This window comes from Scomber scombrus, chromosome 2 (assembly GCF_963691925.1).
Source record: "Scomber scombrus chromosome 2, fScoSco1.1, whole genome shotgun sequence".
NCBI classification, from domain to species: domain Eukaryota; kingdom Metazoa; phylum Chordata; class Actinopteri; order Scombriformes; family Scombridae; genus Scomber; species Scomber scombrus.
In genome coordinates this window covers 36887658-36895807 of record NC_084971.1, presented here as the reverse complement: position 1 = coordinate 36895807, position 8150 = coordinate 36887658, and the positions used below count along the sequence as shown (strand labels likewise).

The 8150-nt window shown below is 47.0% G+C and overlaps 1 pseudogene; it reads left to right on the top strand.

Annotated features, from left to right (window-relative positions):
• The window catches only part of LOC134000305 (calpain-2 catalytic subunit-like), a 40101-nt pseudogene that overhangs the window by 1722 nt on the left and 30229 nt on the right, over positions 1-8150 (top strand).

The window sequence follows — 8150 nt, the reverse complement described above, 5'->3', positions numbered from 1 at the left end:
TATATATAGTATGTAGTCCTCATGTAGTCCTCATGTAGTCCTCATGTAGTCCTCATGTAGTCCTCATGTAGTCCTCATGTAGTCCCTCATGTAGTCCTCATGTAGTCCTCATGTAGTCCTCATGTAGTCCTCATGTAGTCCTCATGTAGTCCTCATGTAGTCCTCATGTAGTCCTCATGTAGTCCTCATGTAGTCCTCATGTAGTCCTCATGGATCCAGACTAACACAGTTCATCACAGAGAGGATCAGACATGAAGGAGTCTGTGTGTTTACTTCACAGACCAACAGTCTGTTAAACTATGAGCAGCAGAGTACTGGAACGTCCTACAGTCTGCTGGGTCCTTAAAGTAGCAGCAAACATCAGTTAGTCTGCAGCTTTTAATCTGTAATGAATATTAATAATAATGATGATGTCACAGTGACATCATTCAGTATTTAGCATGTCTAAACATGGATGCCCCCCCGCCCCCCCAACCCTACCCCTAACCTTAACCCTAACCCTAACCCCCCCCACCTTACCCCCCCCATTCTATTAAATATATATATATAAATACAAATATCATAAATACTTTAAACCATGTGTGGAGGTCTGTGGTAGTCTGTGGTGGTCTGTGGAGGTCTGTGGTGGTCTGTGGAGGTCTGTGGTGGTCTGTGGTGGTCTGTGGAGGTCTGTGGAGGGTCTGTGGTGGTCTGTGGTGGTCTGTGGTGGTCTGTGGAGGTCTGTGGAGGTCTGTGGTGGTCTGTGGTAGTCTGTGGTGGTCTGTGGTGGTCTGTGGAGGTCTGTGGTGGTCTGTGGTGGTCTGTGGAGGTCTGTGGTGGTCTGTGGAGGTCTGTGGTGGTCTGTGGTGGTCTGTGGTGGTCTGTGGAGGTCTGTGGAGGTCTGTGGTGGTCTGTGGTGGTCTGTGGAGGTCTGTGGAGGTCTGTGGTGGTCTGTGGAGGTCTGTGGGTCTGTGGAGGTCTGTGGTGGTCTGTGGAGGTCTGTGGTGGTCTGTGGAGGTCTGTGGTGGTCTGTGGTGGTCTGTGGTGGTCTGTGGAGGTCTGTGGAGGTCTGTGGTGGTCTGTGGAGGTCTGTGGGTCTGTGGAGGTCTGTGGTGGTCTGTGGTGGTCTGTGGAGGTCTGTGGTGGTCTGTGGAGGTCTGTGGTGGTCTTTCTATGGGTCTCAGCCTGCGGTCCTGACGCGCTCCAGTAAAACCATCACTGCCCGGCTTAGATCAAACTGAGGTTTATTCTACTGTAGATGTTCAGAGTCCAAAACTAAACATAAACCCAGTTAAGAAATAACGAAAAAAAAGACCCAAAAACACTACGGCTCTGCCATGGGCTGAGCCCAGACCCTCTGCTTGGATCCAGCATCTCATTGTTTGGGTCACTACCCAAAGCTGGAGACCCCTGATCCACCAGCAGGTTCTCAGGTCCCCCCCCCCAGCCTGAACATGGTCCACTCTGACTCCATCAGCCTCCCCCAGGATGCAGGAGAAGTTCCTCCCTGAAGGTCTGGTGGACGGGGGCCAGACGTTCCCAGTTCAGCCTCACTACTGGTTTAGGTTTAGGCCGTCTTCTGGAGCGTAGAGCGGTTCCATCTGAAGGGTCTCCTCCTGGTGAGCAGGTTCCTGTCATCAGTGAGTTAATGAGACATGAGGAGTAAACAGCTTTGAGGGGTCAAACAGAGTCCATTTAGTCCAGGACCCCCACCGGATCCAGCTCAGCACCAGCTGACAGTTCTGCTCCTCTCTTCATTGAGACATCCGGCCGCAGGTCTGATGACTCCAGGTGGTTCTGACCCTCCTGATGCTGGATCCTGGTGTTTGTTATGATCCATGGCTAGCACACAAGTCCAATAACACCACTCAGGTTCAGATGGGCCGGTCCCCCCCCCCCTCCAGGTTTCTCCATTGTTGCCCCTCCCAGAGAGTCCAAGAAGGCCGGGTACTCTGAGCTGCTGTTCACTGCAGAACCACAGAACCAGTCACAGTCTCCCAAAAACACCAAGACCAGAGTCCAGACCCAAATATGATGTATGTGTACTGTATATATCTGTATATATATATACAGTGTAGGATAGAGTCTCTGCTGTGATGGATCATAGATTAATGAGAGAGATTAAACAGTAGACTATGATCTGAGTGAGTCATCAGAGATGTAATAGCAGTGAGATGAGTCACTCGGACATTAAACAGGGTGTTTCCTGTAGAAACGGCCTGAAGCAGAGCAGCAAAACATTTACTGAGAGAGTGAAGAAACATTCAGGTTCTCTCCTGTTAGCTCTGTGTTTACTATATTACTACTGTATACATGTGTGTGTGTGTGTGTGTGTGTGGGTGTGTGTGTGTGTGTGTGTGTGTGTGTGTGTGTGTGTGTGGGTGTGGGTGTGTGTGTGTGTGTGTGTGTGTGTGTGTGTGTGTGTGTGTGTGTGTGTGTGTTACTGCTGCATAGATGTGATGCCCTCGTGCAGATGTGTCACTCGAAGGTTTTTCTGAAGCAGGAAGTAAAAGTCACAGGAAGACAAAGGAGAGACTGTTCTCACTCTGATTAAACTGTAATAATTAAACTCACACAGTGATGCAAACACAGGTACACACAGGTACACACAGGCACACACAGGTACACACAGGTACACACAGGTACACACAGGCACACACAGGCACACACAGGTACACACAGGTACAGACAGGTACACACAGGTACACACAGGTACACACAGGTACACACAGGCACACACAGGTACACACAGGCACACACAGGTACACACAGGTACACACAGGCACACACAGGTACACACAGGTACATCCTGGGGTTTTCCAGAAAGCAGGTTATGTAAAACTGAGGGTAAAATAATCCTGATATGAGAGAAGCTCTGTTATCTGTTCCTGAAAGAGACTCAGAGTCGGTCACCATGGTAACTGAAACTCAGAGTCGGTCACCATGGTAACTGAAACTCAGAGTCGGTCACCATGGTAACTGAAACTCAGAGTCGGTCACCATGGTAACTGAAACTCAGAGTCGGTCACCATGGTAACTGAAACTCTGAGTCGGTCACCATGGTAACTGAAACTCAGAGTCGGTCACCATGGTAACTGAGTAACCTGTAGTCTCTTTCTTCTCAGTCCGATAGATATCGGTGTTTCAGAGCTCAGCTGGATGAACATCTGTTAAATCGTCACTTTCATCATTTATCTTTATAACATTCTCACTGCTGACGTTTTTATTCATCGCGCTACGTTTTTATTTAAATGGAGCTGAACAGTGAGAAGAGTCCCCATGTTACCATCATGGTTAGAGGTTAGAGGTTAAGCTTTAGGGTAAGGGGTTAGGGTTAGGGGTTAGGGTTCATGGGTTAGAGGTTAGGGTTAGAGGTTAGGGTTAGAGGTTAGGGTTAGGGGTTAGGGTTCATGGGTTAGAGGTTAGGGTTAGGGTTAGGGTTAGGGGTTAGAGGTTAGAGGTTAGAGGTTAAGCTTTAGGGTAAGGGGTTAGGGGTTAGGGGTTAGGGGTTAAGCTTTAGGGTAAGGGGTTAGGGGTTAGGGGTTAGGGTTCATGGGTTAGAGGTTAGGGTTAGAGGTTAGGGGTTAAGCTTTAGGGTAAGGGGTTAGGGGTTAGGGTTCATGGGTTAGAGGTTAGGGTTAGAGGTTAGGGGTTAGGGGTTAGGGTTCATGACCCTGTAGACATTCAGGAATTACTTTTCAGATTAAACCACAAGAGTCAAATAAAGACAAATCATTTACATTTAATTAGTTCTTCTTTATTCACAAAGTACAAATGCAACAGTTAGGACATCTTTCACATATTTCACCTCCACTGGTCCAGTTATAGAGTTTCTAGATGTGCTTTCCTGATCCAGAGATCCATCTTCAGGAGTTATTCTCTATAATTAATACTGAGTCTCAGGCGGTGCTGTAGAGGCTGCAGCAATACTCTGTTAAAGGACAACACTGCTCTCATTAGTTTACATGTCAAACTCCAAATATCACCCAAGAATGTAAAGTAGTGTCTCTCTGGATCCGTCTCCATGGCAACAGACTCTGTTTCAGTCAACGTTAAACTTCCTTATGAGGAAAGATCTGAGTGTAACTGCAGAGGATGGATCTGATGGTGCTGACTGTTTATAGTGAAGAGTTAACTCAACCTGAGCTCAGAGTTCAGAGCTCAGAGTCAGACTCAGAGTTCAGAGTTAGACTCAGAGTTCAGAGTTCAGAGTTCAGAGCTCAGAGTCAGACTCGACATCACCAGGTTCTAACATCCAGTTTATGTTTAAACTCGTTCCACTTCGCAGATATTTGAGGAATTTAAAGAATTCTCTAAAAAAGAAAAACATGTTTCTACAAACTGACCTTCAGTTAAAGTCCCCACAACTAAAACTGCAACGGACGATCTGATTGGTTGATGGCTCGATATCAACTGTCAGCTGATCAGATAGTTATGACATCAAATTTACTGAGACAGGAAGTCTGACCTGAAATCAGTTCTGAAGCATCTCAGGCTTCTGCTGGTTCCTCTAATAATGTGTACAGTGGTTATTAATGTGTAATATAATATAATATATAATATATAATATATAATATATAATATATAATATAATATAATATATAATATATAATATATAATATATAATATATAATATATAATATATAATATAATATAATATATAATATATAATATATAATATATAATATATAATATATAATATAATATATAATATATAATATATAATATATAATATATAATATAATATATAATATAATGTGTAACAGTGTCTCTGTGTCTCTGTCCATCAGGAGCTGGTCTCTAACCCGGAGTTCATCCTCGGTGGAGCAACCAGGACCGACATCTGTCAGGGAGCTCTGGGTGAGTTTGTCCTCGCTGTCCCTGAACGCCTCACAGTCTCCATACTGTCTGCGTGTCCCTGAACGCCTCACAGTCTCCATGCTGTCTGCGTGTCCCTGAACGCCTCACAGTCTCCATGCTGTCTGCGTGTCCCTGAACGCCTCACAGTTTCCAGGCTGTCTGCGTGTCCCTGAACGCCTCACAGTGTCCATGCTGTCTGCGTGTCCCTGAACGCCTCACAGTCTCCAGGCTGTCTGCGTGTCCCTGAACGCCTCACAGTCTCCATGCTGTCTGCGTGTCCCTGAACGCCTCACAGTCTCCAGGCTGTCTGCGTGTCCCTGAACGCCTCACAGTCTCCAGGCTGTCTGCGTGTCCCTGAACGCCTCACAGTCTCCAGGCTGTCTGCGTGTCCCTGAACGCCTCACAGTCTCCAGGCTGTCTGCGTGTCCCTGAACGCCTCACAGTGTCCATGCTGTCTGCGTGTCCCTGAACGCCTCACAGTCTCCAGGCTGTCTGCGTGTCCCTGAACGCCTCACAGTCTCCAGGCTGTCTGCGTGTCCCTGAACGCCTCACAGTCTCCAGGCTGTCGGCGTGTCCCTGAACGCCTCACAGTCTCCAGGCTGTCTGCGTGTCCCTGAACGCCTCACAGTCTCCAGGCTGTCTGCGTGTCCCTGAACGCCTCACAGTCTCCAGGCTGTCTGCGTGTCCCTGAACGCCTCACAGTCTCCAGGCTGTCGGCGTGTCCCTGAACGCCTCACAGTCTCCAGGCTGTCTGCGTGTCCCTGAACGCCTCACAGTCTCCAGGCTGTCGGTGTGTCCCTGAACGCCTCACAGTCTCCAGCCTGTCTGTGTGTCCCTGAACGCCTCACAGAGCCAGTTTGCTGCTCGTGTGCAGACAGGTTTGTCAGGTGTGTCTGTACATGTCAGAGGTCAGAGGTCACAGAGCTGCTGTCAGAGTCTGAGGCTGACGAGACGTTTAACAGGACAGGATAGAGTAGAGTAGAGTAGGATAGAATAAAGCTTTATTGTCCAGGTGTACGTTGGTCTCTGGCTCAGTAAACACAGACACTCTATAAACATTCCTCGTGTGTGTAGCTGGTTGTTCTCTGCTGTGTTCAGGGTGCTGACAGCAGTGGGAATCTACAGCGTCTCTGTAGAGGAAGGAGACTCCTGGTTACTGATCCAGTTAGTTCAGCAGGAGAGCAGACAGGAAGTAAAAGGTTCAAACTTTCTCTACGTTTGTTTTCTACATCAGATATAAAATCAGCTGACTGACCCTGAAGCAGATTCCTGAGGAGATAAAGTCTCTACAAACATATCTTCTGTATTTTCAGACTTCAGCTCAGAGAGATTTAAAATGATCCAGGTTAGTTAAACTGGATCTGTTATTAATAAAGCTTTAATAATCAGTGATGTATAATGAACCAAAGGTCTCATGTAGTGAACCATAGAAGCGAGTTCAACAGCGTGTTTTCTTTTCATTTTCTCGTAGAGAGAAACACAAACACAGTGTCAGCATTATTTCTCCTTTACAGCTTCTACTAGTTAAAGCTTTCCTCCTGAAACCTGAAACAAGAAAACTAAGAATAAAACTAAAACTACTTCATCTCTTGTTAAACTCACTCAAACTAAACTGGAATAAGAAGCAAAGTGACCCAGCAGCTCATGTTGTGATGCAGTAAAGCAGTCAGTGTGTTTACTGAGTTAATGTGAACCAGCTGAACCAGGATCTGCTCATTAGAGGGCGAAGCCACGCTGAAGCCTGATTGGCTGAGCAGGAAGCAGCACAAGGACAGGAAGTGGCTTGCCAGCTTATTGTTACAGTTAAACATCAGAGAGGGCGAAGACATGAGCTGTCAGCCAATGAGGACACACCCTGATATACACACACACTAACACACACACACACACACACACACACACACACACACACACACACACACACACACACACACCCTGACACACACAAACACACACACAAACACACCCCCAACCACACACGCACCCAACCACACACACACACACCCTGACACACACACACACACACACACACAGTGAGTCACCAGCTGTGCGTGCAGAGGTTGCGTAACACTCTTGTCTTCACACGTGAAAACATTTTTTCTTGAAAGCAGAAACAAAGATCTCAGATAGTGAAGATGTTCTCTCGGCTGCGTTTCTCTCTGAGCTTTCAGGAGTCGGGTTCTGTGCAGGAATTTGCCTCCGAGTGAGACTTCTCACACACTAACCACGCTGTGAATATCTGTGGTCAGCAGGCGGTTTGTGACTCGCATGATTTTAACTTTCTGAAAACAGAAAAACAAGAAACTGAAGCTTTAATGTGTTGAGACTGAAATCAGATCTGTGACCAAGAGAAATGACTTCCTGTCTGTTTGTCTCCATGTTTAATCTCATCATGTGATCTTAAATCTGAACATTTAATCATGTTCCTGTTTAACTCGCAGTGAGACTGAAGCTGAGCAGAGTCTCTAAAACTCACTGATTCCATCTGTTAGAACCCTAACCCTCAGATCAGGGGTTAGAACCCTAACCCTCAGATCAGCTGCTAGAACCCTAACCCTCAGATCAGGGGTTAGAAACCTAACCCTCAGATCAGCTGTTAGAACCCTAACCCTCAGATCAGCTGTTAGAACCCTAACCCTCAGATCAGGGGTTAGAACCCTAACCCTCAGATCAGGGGTTAGAACCCTAACCCTCAGATCAGTCGTTAGAACCCCAACCCTCAGATCAGCTGCTAGAACCCTAACCCTGAGATCAGCTGTTAGAACCCTAACCCTGAGATCAGCTGTTAGAACCCTAACCCTCAGATCAGCTGTTAGAACCCTAACCCTCAGATCAGCTGCTAGAACCCTAACCCTCAGATCAGCTGTTAGAACCCTAACCCTCAGATCAGTCGTTAGAACCCTAACCCTCAGATCAGCTGTTAGAACCCTAACCCTCAGATCAGTCGTTAGAACCCTAACCCTCAGATCAGCCGTTAGAACCCTAACCCTCAGATCAGGGGTTAGAACCCTAACCCTCAGATCAGCCGTTAGAACCCTAACCCTCAGATCAGGGGTTAGAACCCTAACCCTCAGATCAGCTGCTAGAACCCTAACCCTGAGATCAGGGGTTAGAACCCTAACCATCAGATCAGTCGTTAGAACCCTAACCCTCAGATCAGTCGTTAGAACCCTAACCCTCAGATCAGCTGCTAGAACCCTAACCCTCAGATCAGGGGTTAGAACCCTAACCCTCAGATCAGCCGTTAGAACCCTAACCCTCAGATCAGGGGTTAGAACCCTAACCCTCAGATCAGCTGTTAGAACCCTAAC